A 16,556-nucleotide genomic window follows, 5' to 3' on the forward strand; every position below is an offset into this window, starting at 1 on the left:
AAGCTTCTGCTTCATTTTTGGCTGGAGTAGACTGTACTTTTTGAAGGACCCCACAAGTTTGTGCAAGGACACCACTTACACAGTGAAATCAATAACAATCTCTTATAAAATGCACAAAATTAGAAAAAAAAAAACAACTTGTTCTTTTCCCTTCAGAGTCATAAAAAGGCATCTTTTGGATTAAGAAGGGCCAGAATTGGTAATTTTGGCAGTGAATTACTTCTCAGTGTTAACCAAGTTCACAGAATATTATTTTGTGCTTACTTATATGGAAGACTCTTATTCATGCTTTAGTGACATTACACATTATATTATTAGTGTCTTTATATTATTATGTATAATAGGTGGATTTGTAATGAAGGACTTATTAGAAAGAGAATAGGTTGTAACAACAACTTTGGAATTGTTATCCATCATATCAAAGCTTACTTTAAATATTTATACCTTTGTATCAATGATCAAAGGTGTAATAATTATGAATTAACAATGCTCCATGTTTTTTAAACTTAGGGCACAATATGAGGGCTATATATCTGGAGTAAGCCTTTTAAAACCATCCTGAGCATTTTCAGACTCCTCAGAAAGTTCCAATTATGCTGCAATGTTTCAGTTCTCTCTTAAAGTCAAAGAAAGAATCAAGGGTTCCTAATTTTGGATATCAAATGTGATGCCATCAGTCCCGATGAAGGGAATAAGATTTGTGTGTACCTTCAGCTATACATCTGCCAATATATTTTCAAATTCAGAGTATATATCTGTTCAAGAGAGACTTCTAACTTTCAAGTTATAAACCTAAACAATTAAAAGAAAACTTTAAAAACTGCTATTCCATATTCAGGTATTTTTCAAGTTAATACCAGCTGGAACACTTTATTCTAATTAGAATTCCTGAGACCTTGCACCAGGGGACTGCACATGATGCAAAGGAATGCAACAGATTCAACATCTGGTGCAAAAAACAGTGTCAAATTTTCCCCCCACCCAGAGTATGTACCTGGGCATTCCCACCTGGCCCAAACATACATTAATCCACTGAACTCTATGTTCAGGACAGTCGCCCCCTAGAAAACCAGAAGAAGAGGATCAATGGGACAGCATAGGGATCCACACAGTGGTACTACTTTCTCTCTGTCATTCTCTTTCTCTCTGCCCTCTCTTCCTCCCCCCTTCCCCACCTTTTTTTTCTATTTCTTTCTCTCTCTCTTTCTGTAGCTCACTGTTAAATAAAATCCATGCTATTGACTTCAGCATATGGTTGTGGGGATTGAGGGACACGGACCAAGAAAAGCCAATTTATTACACTAACCACTAGTATTTATAGTTCTTTAACTTCTAGACAAAATTTTCCACTCAGACCCCTTTGCCCCTGCTCCCTTAGCAACACAATCTTTTTGGTTATCAAGTCCCTGCTAAATTATTTTGCACCAGCAATGTCCTTATTCCATCTCCTCTTGTCAGAGCAGTCAGAGTGACCAGACGTGATGTCTTCACTTTTGCTCTTGCCTCGAGTTTCTCTCTCCCACGGCTGCCACTGTACCAGGGCCAGGAGGTCTGCAGTGCAGCCCAGCTCAGCTTCTGTGCTGTCTGATCTTCCACATGTGGTCTCATTTGTACCTTAATTCAGGCAGAGGCATCTCTCTAAAAATTTAATACCAACATCACAACAGTTACCCAGAATGAACAAAGTTAACTTTTGTGAACACTCCTCTAATTTTTATTGGAATGGAACATGACAGGAAGAGGTGTTAATGTGTAAGTACAGATATCTAAGACCCATGTCACTAGTATGTAGTGTGATGCTAGAGATGCTTTTCAGAATTCTCTTTGTGAAAGGACAGGCATATGCTGGGAATACAATAAGAAAGTTAGTATGATGAACAACTATGTATCTTTCAATTCAAAGATTAGTGTTGTTTAGTACATAAACTGTTTTTTATAATATGTCCTCAGTATTTTCAGTAATTTACACAGTTGCAAACATATAAAAACTATAAATATTTTTTCCTGAGTTTCATTTCCACATTTCTAAAGTACAATGTCAAGAAAACCTGCTATATGAGTAACTTATGTCATATGAAATTCAACACTGGCTTTATCATTTACTTCAATGACAGTTGAATTATACCATATAGAAAGGTATTTTCAAAGGAATGGCACTGTTATACCCTTTTCTTTCCCTTCTGTCACATTGTGTGATATTGCTATGCATGCCTAAATGTTTGATGTATTCAACCAGATGGTTGGAATGTGTTGGAGTCAGGAGTACAGGGTTTTGTTTTGTACCTATCTGTTTTTTAAACATTAAACATCTTCACTACAGCAAGAAAGAGGTACAGCACCTCTGAAAAAAACTCTGTAAACCACATAGCTCAGATAATCTGCTACTGTTGCATTAAACCATTTTAATTTCTATACAGCTTGAATTTTTTTTAATGTTAAACAAGTGTGATCCTTCAAGAAGCTAAAGCCAATGCAGTTGCTGGTGGGTAATTTGCTTAAACAGAAACAAAATTAGAAATTACCTGTTTAAAATTATCTTCTATACCCTTCTAACTCATAGATTAATTTAAAATATAAGTCTTTAGTAGGAAAAGTACAAAAGCCATCTTGTTAAGAAAAACAGCTTCTGCATATGAATAGGGATATTATTCAACATAAAATCACAAGGCCTTTCAGCACATGAATTTAATGTGCATGTGCAGCAATCTTTCTGACACTATAAAACTTCAGAGGACCCATTACTGTCTTTTGAGTTTACAGTCTGTGCATAACAGGTTTCATGATAGACAGAGCTATTACACACTCTATTCTGCCAATGTTATTACTTCAGAAAAAGGGAAATTAAACAAAGTATGTGAAAGAGAAAGAAAAGTATTAACATGTAACAAAGTTGTTTAAAATACTACAATACATTTAATAAAATATATAATGCAAGACAACGACTGCATCATTTGAATGATGTGTCAAATGAAAATAATAATTTAGATTCCGGTCTCTATTTCTATGGTTAAAACCATAAATTCACTTGTGGGGTATCATCGCTGAAGCACACTCTTGGAAACTAGAGAAGTGACTTCCAAAAAACATCCTTTAGGACAATATTTCTATCTTACCTTTTTCATGAATATATCTTCTGAGCTCCTTCTGAGTTCTACTGATGACAGTCATGCTGTCAGGAAACATGCATTTTGGTTGTAACAATGTTTTGGTAATTATTTTACTTAAGCAGACAACAAAATAAGTAAAAGCAAACTTAGTTATCCTACATTTGCTTTAAGATCTAAATATTAAACTAATGCTGATATCTCAGGGCACCTCATATGAATAAAGTACAGGACGTATAACCTTGTCTTTTTTAATGGATCTGTGTTAAGCTATTTCTAACAATCCAAGCTGCCATGTTGAGATTAAGGGACCAAATTCTGCCTCCGAGTAACAAGTCAGAGAATTCACTGTTGTAAAAATAGGTGATTAACTTAACCTGAAATTCTCTCAAGAATCCCATCTGGCTTTTCCCTGCACAGCAGTATTGCCTTCCTTTTGGTCTCCCATGCCTTATCTTTCAATATCATGCAGAGGCTCTTCAAGTACCAGAGGCTACAAAGCAGGAGCAAATAGCTAAGCATAAACAGAAAAGGAAACATTTCTAATGATAGCTGCAAGACAAATTTTTCATGTCTGGAGTTTTTCATGTCTGGGTCTGGAGGTTAAGAGTTGTTATATAAATCAACAATCTTCCAGTTTATCAAGGCCAAATTTGTAGTTTCAGGTAATAGACTCTGTGGAGTAAATACATTGCAGCTTTTTCCTACTGGCAGACTGTGGAAATAATCAGTCCTTTCAATAGCTTATTCAGTAACTATCTGAAGAAAACAGGATTCCTTCCAAGACTATAAATTAACTTGTGCAGTCTACCATGTTTGTCTGTCTTGTACAGAGCAATAATCTCCTATAATTAATTATTATGGCATTCTGCAGCACAAAGTACACTTCAAGGGATCAGTTGCAGAACTTTCAGATCTGGATTAGTTTACCCATTTCCAAACTGAGCTACATTTCCCATCCCTTTTGTGCATTTTATATTTACCAAAACAAAGTATTTTCCTATTTTTATCCTTTAATCACTCTCAAAAGCAAGAAGTTGGCAAAACATCAGGATTGGCATAATGCTATGAATTTTGCACAGATGTTCATAAAATTAATGCAATCTTTATAATTGCACTTATCATTTGGACATTCACAGAAAGGATATTGACTAATTATAAAACTCATCTGAATACTTAATGAAGGTGTCTTTATTACTGTGTGAGTACTATCTATATTTTTTTAATATCAGTACATTTTACAGTATGATAAAATCCTATAATGTTATGCAGTGAGTTTGGGGAATCAATGAAGTATCAGTTTCAGGAAACACAGAACATTTTTATAGAAGTAGATTTAATTTCCTTGCACCTTGACAAAAAGACCTAATTCAGTTCACCTTCACAACAGCAGATTTTTTGACTGACATGGACAAGATAAGCATGACATTTAATGATATTTCTTTAAAATTTGTCAGAATATTTAAAATCTTGTTCCAATTAATTGAAAGTAGCATATATTTCATTGTTTGTTTTTTTTTTTTCTTTAAGAAAGGAGCCCATATTTTGAGTATTTGGAAAAATAAAATGTCCATTTATTACAAGTTTCCTTCCTTCCTTCCTTCCTTCCTTCCTTCCTTCCTTCCTTCCTTCCTTCCTTCCTTCCTTCCTTCCTTCCTTCCTTCCTTCCTTCCTTCCTTCCTTCCTTCCTTCCTTCCTTCCTTCCTTCCTTCCTCTCTTCCTTTTCTTCCTCTCTTCCTTTTTCTCTTCCTTCTTTCCTTCCTCATATACCTCTACCCTTCTCTCCATCCTTCCACCCTGCCTTCTATCCCTCCTTTCTCTCTAATAGCCTGCTAGTTGTCTTTCAGATTAAGTGCCTGTTATTGCTTTGTTCCTGATCTAGTATTGAAAGGTGACAAAACAGGTTAAGAGTAACCATTACCTGTGCATTATACATTGATTTCCTGGCAATTTCTAATCATTGCCTGAAGAACAGCTTTTGCTAGCTTATCATTGCAAAATTTATCCTGAGGTCCTACCTATTAGGCCATGAAAGCAATTTTGAAGCTATTGGATGGTGGATGAATAGTGCTGTGCACCCAGGAGTCATTAAGACCTCCAGCAGTTAAGATACCCACTTCCCCCAGTGACTGGTTGGAGAATATAACAGGCTCAGCTGACTTTCATCCTGAGAGCCCAGTGGAATAGGAAAGGCAGCAGAAAAAGCAGAGAAGTTTATCTACTACAACAAAGTCCAATGGGGCTGGTAATGATCATAATTAGGCAAAATCTTTGTTACTGGAAATGTGGATTTTGATCATAGAGTTTAGATCATATATTTACAGATCATGAATCCTAAATAGGATATAAGAAAAGTCATTTAGCTCTTTTATTCTCCAAGTTTTCTGTTGCATTATTCTCTCTTGTCTTTTGAGAACATTTAAAGAATTTTACTTAGTGTTTTTAAGAATTTTCTCATGATGCTTTGGTTAAATAAAAACTACTTTATTTCCTAGCAATCAGTAGGAGTTATGTTTTAGTGCTTCAAAGGAGAATCTAACTACACCCTTCTACTTTTCTAATCCAAGCACACATTATGAAAGGAAATTTTCTCCCCTGTTTTCATCAGAACCTGAATGTTTTATTTTACCTTTGTATTAATGATGATGCCTCCTTGTTTGTTTGCTCATAGTAACAGTTTTTCACTTCATTGGCAAGAAATTCAGAAGCATTTGTTTGTGGACTAAAACAATGATTCATAGCTGTGTCTCTCATAAGCCATAGAATCACCTAATTATTCTGGAGGGATGGGAACATGGGAGATCATCTGGTAAACTTCTGCACCACCTTTATGAAAGAAAGTCAGCACTCCTATATCTATGTAGCTTATATCAATCAATGGCCTTACAAATTTTTTAGTTCTTAGGAAATTTATTCTGAATGTCCATTTTTTAACCAATAAATCAGGGTAAGTTAGAGCAGCTTTCCCTTTAAAAAGTTTGGTTTCCAAACCTTACATTGCTTACAATTTGCTGGCTTTTCCTTGGTAAATATAGCTCTAACAACATCATATATTCTAAATTCATAACGTAGTGTGCCAAATGCACTCATTATATATTGTATGCAAAGGACAACAGATTCAGCAAAGTTGGACAGATCTTCTGAAATTTACTTGCATGGATCTCAGTGATACAAGGATATTCATATATTTTAAAAAGCTTTATTTCCCTAATTTCTTTTTCTTTTTTTCTTTTTCTTTTTCTTTTTCTTTTTCTTTTTCTTTTTCTTTTTCTTTTTCTTTTTCTTTTTCTTTTTCTTTTTCTTTTTCTTTTTCTTTTTCTTTTTCTTTTTCTTTTTCTTTCTTTCTTTTTCTTTTTCTTTTTCTTTTTCTTTTTCTTTTTCTTTTTCTTTTTCTTTTTCTTTTTCTTTTTCTTTTTCTTTTTCTTTTTCTTTTTCTTTTTCTTTTTCTTTTTCTTTTTCTTTTTCTTTTTCTTTTCTTTTTCTTTTTCTTTTTCTTTTTCTTTTTCTTTCTTTCTTTTTCTTTTTCTTTTTCTTTTTCTTTTTCTTTTTCTTTTTCTTTTTCTTTTTCTTTTTCTTTTTCTTTTTCTTTTTCTTTTTCTTTTTCTTTTTTTTCTTTTTCTTTTTCTTTTTCTTTTTCTTTTTCTTTTTCTTTTTCTTTTTCTTTTTCTTTTTCTTTTTCTTTTTCTTTTTCTTTTTCTTTTTCTTTTTCTTTTTCTTTCTTTTTTTTTCTTTTCTTTTTCTTTTTCTTTTTTCTTTTTCTTTTTCTTTTTCTTTTTCTTTTTCTTTTTCTTTTTCTTTTTCTTTTTCTTTTTCTTTTTCTTTTTCTTTTTCTTTTTCTTTTTCTTTTTCTTTCTCTTTCTCTTTCTCTTTTTCTTTTTCTTTTTCTTTTTCTTTTTCTTTTTCTTTTTCTTTTTCTTTTTCTTTTTCTTTTTCTTTTTCTTTTTCTTTTTCTTTTTCTTTTTCTTTTTTTTTCTTCTTTTCTTTTTCTTTTTCTTTTTCTCTTTTTCTTCTGTCCATTTCTTTCTTTCAAATTAGAACTTTTTGTGAGTTGTTGATACTTTTGCAGATAAAAAATATGCTCTTATTAGTAATCCACTTTAAATGAATAATGAAATCTCCAATGTTATTTTTAATGTCCCCATTATGAAAATTTGTTTTGGTCAATGTTTTTAAATAAATTTGGAGTCAGTGTGTGCAAATTTACCCCATTATCGTTCTATTGTAAGGAAAAAAGTGATTGGACAATTTGCGGAGAAAGCAAGAAAAGACAATTATTTTATGTTCCAGTCAGTTACTTCAAGTGACAGTCCTAATGGAAGCAGGGAATGTATTTGATGCAAGTTTGACTAACAGTGTTGAGCTGGCTCCAAAGTCACTGTTTTACTTACTTGAAGATAGAACTAAGTCAGCAGTTTGTTGTGCTCAAGGTAAGGAGGATTCACATAGGTCAATCATTTGAGTGTAATAAACAGCAGACACAGTAATTCTGCTTGGCAGCTACACTGCAGGCATCGAGAGCTGCAACCACAAATCAGAAGTGCTTACTCAAATGTTCCATGACTCTTTCTATCACTTTTTCCAAAGGATGTCATCATTCAATGAAATGAACATTCTGTCACTATTAAAAATATAGAACTAAGCTACAGCTCTAAAAAGCTGAAAGCCACTTGAACCTATATCATTCTCCACTCTACTAAGCCAAACCACTTCCATATTTTTAATATTTTGATGCAAAATCTTGCTAGCTTTACTTACTGCACCCCTTATTTGTAGTGGACTATACTTTATATGTAGGGGGAAAATACATAACGCCCACATTGATCTTAAGTAATAGGAATAGAAACAGGAAAAGATTTATTGGGGAAAAAAATAAGATAAACTTTTTGACTTTGCAAAAGCTAAAACATGCTAAATCTGAGTCTCACTTAAATTTCTGTATTTTTTAGCTCTTTAGCCTGAGTTTTATGGAGGTTTTAGGATCATATATGTTGTCAGTAAAATTTACAGAAAGTCTTGTAAGTGAGGATTAAGCACTATAAATATTTGTGTCCATTTTTTTAAATAGGGTAAGAAAACTTAAATTCCATGAAAGAAAAGCTGATTTGTATGTTAAAATTTGCTATGTCAGTCCAGGTAGATTGTCTGTAGGTGTATATACAAAATACTTTCTCTTCACAGACCCAGGGATTTTCTCAGGTGGTTAGAGCAGGTGCTAACCCCAAGGTTGTGGATTCAATACATGTATGGGCCATTCAGTTAAGAGTTGAATGGGATGGTCCTTGTGGGTCCCTTCCAACTCAGAATATTCTGTGGATCTGTGTTCTTTACAATTTCAGTTTTAACTCTGAATCCAACACAGCAGTAGTACAGTCCTAATAATTGAGGGCTATTCAACAGAGAACATCCTGTATTCCACATCCCAGTCTACAAACTTTCTCCTGTAATCAAAGAGGAGTTGGCAAGGAGAAAACATCAGTGTTGTATAAGAGAAACTTGGCTTTGGCAAGAAAATCGTTAGGCAGAGGTCTGTGATCTCTTGATGTGAACAGAGTTACCAAGCAGAACCTGTGGGACGTTATAAAGAGCTGTAACTTGAAGAGGAATCCCTAAAACCCTCATGCAGAATACAACTTGTCCTTCTTCAAAGATACTGTTATAGGAAAAAAACACTAGAGAAAGGCATACTGAATCGAGAAATGTATCCTATCACTGTTCCCCCTGATAAAGAGTCCCTGCACACCATTCTTGTGGACATCCTTTAGGTACTGAATAGGAAAGTGTTCTATTTGATGCCTTTCAGATAATTTACTCAACACTGCTGGAAAAACAAACATCCAAATACCTCCCAACAAATGCAGCTAGGATTTAAGATTTAGAGAACATACACTGATTAAAATTCATATTTTTTCCACTTCATAAGGAAAGGTAATTTGTTGTGAATCTTACCAGCTCCACCAATACAGAAAACTTGACTTTTAGGCACAGCTTACTGTCAAGTAGAAGCTTTCTCTCTCTTTCTTTCTTTCTTTCTTTCTTTCTTTCTTTCTTTCTTTCTTTCTTTCTTTCTTTCTTTCTTTCTTTCTTTCTTTCTTTCTTTCTTTCTTTTCTTTCTTTTTTTTCTCTCTCTCCCCTCTTCCCTCTTTCTCTTGTTTTCTTCTTGAATATGTGTATACATATCTCATGCATTGCTTACGTATCACAAGCAGTGAAGAGCTCATATAATCCTGTCATCCTGTTATTTAAAATTTTAGTTATTTTTTGCAGGTTTTTATTAAGATTACATTTGACTGAGTCTTAATCAGGAGGAGAACATGTTGATTATAAAATTTAGCTTTTTTTATTCATACTGATTTCAAGGTTTAAGACTGAGTATTTTGGTTCCACTTCATAAAGATCTAGTGTAGGGAAAACAAAATTATGAAAGTGGTATCCTCATTGAATTCAACATTTGTGTTAAATTCACATTTATTTTATTCATTTATTGTAACCAAACCAAAATACAGTAGAGACCAAAGAGTAAGAATAGTCTTTGTCTTATTCCTTCTTAGCAGGTAGTTATATTCTGAATTTAAAAAGTCTGCAGTAAGTTAATTGGAAGTGAAGGAGAACATAAATCATGGCAGTAAGTAGATTTGGAAGGCAGTTGTTGAACTCAGATCTTCCTAGAAATAAAACTACATGCTGTTGCTATTGTTGCCTATACACTTTTTTTGTTTTATGGCATGTGCCATCAGGATGAAGGATTGCATGACTCTAGGATATTCATATATTCAGGTAGAGCCAATTATTTCAAGTCAGTGTGCAGTTCTTGGCTTATGAGAAGATTCACTTAACATGGAGAAAATTCATATTGCTTGGACTAAAATTCAACTAAAATTGTGGGAAAGTGAACATCAATAATATGAAGTTTCCTGAAGGTTGATAACCATTGTCTTCTAAAGGGGTTTATTTGTTTGCTTTTCCATTGTTTTGTCTTATTTTTCCATTCATGATAATTACTAGACCAAGTAGGAATTTGTTATTAAAAAACAAACAAGCAAATAAACAAACAAACAAACATACAAAAAGCCTTTGTTTCTTGTAAAATATAGGTTCTGCTGTTCTTCATCTTAAACAACATTTCATTCTTCTTAGTAGGATTATACAACAGAAAAGACAGTCTTCAACTAAATACCTAGGAAAGCTTTAGCAAATTCAAAAACATAGACCAATAACAAAACAAACATTGTAATTATTGCAATAAAACACAAATATGTTAATATCTTGTATAACAACTTTTTTCAAACTAGATACCAGTGCTGCATTGGTTTGTATCATCCAAGTGTGAGTATTTCAGCATTAAATTATGCAAGACTTTGGCTCAACAGAGATGCAATAGTAATGCTTGATATTGAACACATTCCAACCATGCAAATGATTGAGGTTTAAATGATAAAATATGAATAATGTTTGCTTTTAAGAAGCCTAGTTTAATGCTGTTAAAGCTGCTATCATATTTCATTTCCTGAGCATCTTCAAATCTAATTAACTGATTTGATGTGATATGATGTGATGTGATGAATTACTTCTGGACAGTCCCAAAAAGTGTGGTTTTCATGCCTTGCTAAAGTGTTTTTTTTTAGTAGCTGTTACTTAGGCTACTCAGGGAACTCCAGTCTGGTCAGCCTTCAGTCTCTGGGAAAGTGATGGAGCAAATAATCTTAAAAATCATTTAGACTTTAAAATTTATTAAGGGCAAGAAGGTAATAGGCAATAGTCAACATGGATTTCTGGAGGGAAACTAAAACCTGACCAATCAGATGGCCTTCTCTAAAGAAATGGCTGCTTTGGGGGATGTAGGAAGAGTAGTGGATACTGTTTATTCTATCTTTGGTAAGATTTTCAGCATTACCTCCTGTAACATCTTCCTGGAAAAATTATTAAGAATGGACTACAAAATTGGTCAACAAAGCTGACTGAAAACTATTGCCAAAATAGCAATAATTGATGTCATGATGTCCAGCAGGTGGACAGTCAGTAGTGGTGCTCTGAGAGGCTGATACGGGGTCCAGTACTGCTTAAAACAGTCAGGAATGACCTGGGCAATGTGACAGAAGCTCACCCTTAGTCTGCAGACAATATCAAACTAAAAGGACTGCTTCAGAGACCAGATGGTTGAGCTGCCATTCTGAAGGACATCAACAAACTAGAGACAGACCAACAGGAGCCTCATCAAGTTTTTCAGCACGAAATGCGAAGTATCGTTCCTAGGAATGAATAATCCCATATGCTGGCACATGCTGGGAGCCCACTGAAACAGATTTGCTTCACTGTTCTGGTGGACAAGAAGCTGAATATGAGCCAGAAACGTGCCTCTTGTGACAATGTCAACTGACATTACTTGGGGCTACATTGGGAAGAGCACAGTCAGCAGGTGAAGGTACCCTGCTCAGCCCTGGTGAGACACATCTGGAGTGCTGGGTCCTGCTTTGGCCTCCCCACTACCAGACAGATGGACACATATTGGATCATGTTCAACAAAGAGTCACAAAGGGACTGGATCACTTGGCATACAAGGGAATGTTGAGGGAGCTGCAATTTTTAAGCCTGGAGACGAGCAGGGTCAGGGGCATCTGAACAACACATAAAAATGTGTGATGGTCCAAAGCAGAAGAAATAAACTCTTCTGAGCAGTGCCCAGCAAGCAGATAAGAGACTAAAGGCACATACTGAAACACAAAAAGCTAGACTCAAAAATAAGAAAACACTTTCTACTGGGAGAGTGGTTAGAGACAGGAAGAGGTTACACAAAGACATTGTGAAGTCTCCACTGTTGGACGTATTAAAAATTGAACAGGATGTGGCCCTGAGCAATAAGACCCTGGTGACCTTGCTTGGATCAGGGGAAGTTAGACTGGAAATACGTTTCTATTTTTTGGGATTTTTTAGTAAATTAAGTTTAGTTCATGCAAGGAGCCTAAAATAAGCAGATTCAATTAATGGGATTAAACTATCATTGGTTTACAAGGAATGAAAAAGCTTCTGAATCTATAAAAGAGGGAATCTGGCATAAAGGCTCTGTGAAATGATAAAGCAACCAGTACTGAAATAATATGGAGTGTTTAGAGATTATAATACACCTGCAATTGTTATCCAAACAAGCTGGGTTTAGTTAATCTGCAACAGAAAGGAAAGTAGATCTAATGTGAATGAAGATTATATACCAGTGACTATGAGAGAGTTGGTAATCCTGGAAATCATAGCAATCTACCCTGAAATGGCTCTTTAATCACCAGTGCAATTACAACTTAGGGGATATCTTTGAAGAGGCCCTAGTTAGCATGTTTATTGGAGTCACAACCTCTGCTCACAGAGCTATGTGGACTGTAAGGCCACACACTGAAGTCTTGTAAAAATTTGCCAAAAATACCTGTGCACAAACAAACAAGCAAAACCAAACCAGAATGTTTTTGTCTGTCTGGTGAAGCATAAATATGAAAAAGTATGGAGAATAGCCCTTTAACGAATGTGTATAATTCTTACTAACAATCATTATAACATTTTGCTAGTGCTTGGTATTGTCTTACTGCTAGTGTTTATATATAAATTGAATTTGAAGGCTTAATTTTTTATATTATGAAAGAAAAAACTCCACACGGATTTTTTTCAAAGTAGTTTGACTTAATCATCAGTAAAGCTATAATTATACTGGCTCATATTATCCCTACATGGTTAGCTTATTACCTTCTAAAACTACTTTGGCTTGTATTAAAAACAAAACAAAACAAAACAAAAATACCAAAAACAAAAACCAAAAACATCTCTTGAGAAAAGAAAAACTATTTTCGTTACCTAATAAAAATGAAAAGTATTCTTCATCTTAAAAGTCTTCATGGTTATTCCAATGGAAAAGCTTTGATTTCGAAAGGGGAAAGTATTAAGCAATTTATTCAGCAAAAACCTCAGCCTAAAAGTCTTGTACTGAAGCTCTGTGGCACATTGTAGGTAACAATCCATTTTAATTAGATAGATCTGAATTCCTGTTCACAGACTCAGGGGTAAAATGACTATTACTTGAATTAATGGAAATTGTGCTCTAAATTATTTGCAATTGAAGTATTCTTGATGGAAATTTTGAGCACATTCCTGAGCTCTCGTGTAGTTCTTGTAAAATATTTTTTTTCAGTAAGATTATAATTGACTGTGTGCTTAGGGGGTTGTGTGTGCATTTATAATCGTGGTATGTACTAATCATTGGACTGATGTCAGTACAGTCACTTTTCTGACATAAAAAAATTGTTCATCTGTGTTACGGACTCTAAACAGATTACTTGAAAATTTCCAGCTATAGAAAGGACTAAAGTCATGACATGATTAGTATCACTTGTGAACACCAGCAGGACCAAGCAAGGTCTTTTTGAAAGGTTAGCAGAAATTGCAATGAAAATACTGTTTTCTCCTCCATGTCATACTAAAGGCTCTTTGTTAAAAAATACAGACCCAATGTCAGGTGTAGCATAGCTTTGTCCAAGTGAGTTTATTGAGTCAAAGAAGTTACTCAAAAGTTGCTCAAAAGCTGTTAGAAAACCTAGAAAGAACAACAAAACTTCTTATCCATGAATAAAAAATTGCTTTTGTAAGTAAGAGATCTTCCTGACTGTCTGTCTATGATGCTCTTAGATCTAAAGAAAGATTTTACAGGAACAGCAGTTAATATGTTATTTCTGACACAGATTGTAGTAAGGTTCATGTTATAAGTACGACAAAGCAGGTTTTTTTTATTTGAACTAATTTAAAAGTATCTTTAAAACAACAACAACAAGGAAGATATTCAATACTTTGAAATTCCAGAAAGTAAATTTGCACCACTATTTCCAGAACAATGCTGATAGCAATTTGATAGTCACCATTAATAAAAAAAGTCTTGCAGAATATGGTAAAACCAGCTTACTTTACATATTATATAAATCAATGAAGCTCAGATCTGAGCTACAGGAAGATCTAGAAAATTTTTTAGTCTTTGGAGCCTTTTAATTCCTGTTTCTTTACACTGAGAGTTCCTCTCGTGATTCTTATGCCCTCTTAATTGTACTAGAAATCAAAATAACATGTACACACCAGATCAGATACCTTCAGTCTTTTCCTTTGTGCTTCCAGATCTAGTGCATTTCACAGGAAGAGAGACTGAGATATGTATTAGCAAGATACTATCATGAGTGTTCCAGGCAATCTGTGAAGTATTTTTTTATCTTTATTTAGTAATGAACCTATTTCACTGTGCATTTCAATCTCTACAGCTTCTTAGTCAGTCTTTTCTAAATGCAGATAACTACAAATTAGTATAATTCCATCAAAATCAGAAGAGCTGCTCCTAATTTACATTTCTTGAGATAAAATCTAGTTGCCATTGATGGTGACAGTAACATTTCACATTTTTGTATGGTTCTTTACTTGCTGATCTCACACTGGTTAGAAATGAGATTATTATCTTCATAATCTCTATTTTTCAGCAAAAGCAATTGAAACACTAGATGCTAACTTACTTGTTCAGCATCTCTTAAGTCTTGTACATATATTTTTTAGATTGTATTGCCTAATTATAACCTTTTCACAAGAACAGTGGACCAGGATAATCAAAAAACACATTTCATATAACATTTTTCACCAGATATTAAAAAATTTCTTCATGTCCAAGCATTGAATTTTCGGGGTTTTTTGATAATTTAGTGTTGCGGGTTTCTTTGGGGGGGGGAGGTAGGGTATATTGTTATGATGATGTAATTAGAATTATTAATAATAATTCAATATTTTAATTGGTTATTTTTCTTTTAACCGTACTGAGAATGTGTTCGTTTAGTTCAACTAATTAAAGCCAAAATAAAAATGCTGATAATTTCTCAAAATTTAACTTTTAAAAATTCATGTTATGAATGCATCAACTAGAACAATGAATCTCAGATGAGTTATATTTAATAGTTTTCTTCAGAGATTTAGATTGTGAAAATATCATTATTTATAGCATTTCCTTTTAAGGTGTCCAACTGCATTAAGTTTTGTGTAGGGGTGAAACAGAAACATTAACTTATTCCCTTTCACTATGCAAGAAAAATGTCATTTCATATTTTGGAATAGTAAAAAAAAAGTTGTTTCACCTTACGAATAGTTAGTTTGTGCTACCAGTTTTTTCAGTGTACAATTGAAGAATAGAATTTATCTGGATTGTACAAAGGAATGAATGCTTATGGCTATAACAATATTCAGAACTAGGAATCTTTTAAACAATTGAACATGTTGGAATGGATAAAGAGAGACATAATTCAAATAAGATTGGTTGATACAAAGAAAAAAATTTCCTAAGTGAAAAATACATTATCAATGTATTTTTCATCATGCCCTTTTCCTCCCAGCCTGGTATGAAGACCATCTCACAGGTGCCTGGACAAAATAAATACAGTCATTAATGCTACCAATGAATCTTCTCCAGACCAAGATGTAAAAGCAAGCTCTGATCTTAGGAGATGACACAAAGGGGTTTCCTCAAAGATTATATAAGTTGTTCAGGATAGTCTTCAATCTTCAGGTAAACCTCTTTGGGCTTTTCCCCAGTAAATTTTGCACTTATAGCCATGCCAGATCTATGTAGGAATTTAGGCAATTTGTCCCAAGCACCTGTCTTCATAATTTTGTGCCAATAACCTTTGTCAAAGTTACCATTCCATTTGTGTCAATCAGATACACTGCTAAATCTGCATAACACCAAATTCTTTTCAACAATGTTTATGACTTGCACCCTGTCTCTTAAATCTTCCTCAATGCTCTAACTCAGCACTGTAGAAGCTCACAAACTACATTTTTACACTAGTTATCATCCCTGGTTCTCCTCTTACCAATGTTTCCAAGCCTTTGTTGGTCCAAATGCATGCAGGGAGCATATAAAATCCAGAAATAAAGCATTTTAGGGAGTGGTAATCACGCCATGGGTCCCAGTGTGATTCACTACAGTTGAGGAAATATCCAAATTATGATCTATTCACTTCCATAGGGAATGTAAATGTTGGTTTCACAGTAAATATACTATCCTTGAATAAAACTTTATACATGGTCCCAAAGATCAAAATTCTGCAGTGTTTTCTTTGTCCTACATTTGAGCTAGCTCCAGAACTTTGATAAGTCTAGTCTCTTTAGAAAGTCTAGAAAGATAACTTGCAATTACAGTCCTTCCAACAACCACAGTTTATGTTTTCAGACAAATTAATGGCAGATATTTCCCGAAACTAGATTGCTTGGAGTGCTTTCATAACTTATTTAAATTAAGCATCAGATTGTTGCAGTAAGAGTGTTGTCCTTAATATGATAGAAAAGCTGAGGACAGGACCTGCTCTCTCCCCATTCCTCTCACTTCCTTGCTGTGATACTTGTTTGTCAGTATCTCCAGCAGAACTCCCAGACTACACAGATTTGTCAAATAACTTA

Source organism: Oenanthe melanoleuca, chromosome 3 (genome assembly GCF_029582105.1).
Source record: "Oenanthe melanoleuca isolate GR-GAL-2019-014 chromosome 3, OMel1.0, whole genome shotgun sequence".
Classification (NCBI taxonomy): domain Eukaryota; kingdom Metazoa; phylum Chordata; class Aves; order Passeriformes; family Muscicapidae; genus Oenanthe; species Oenanthe melanoleuca.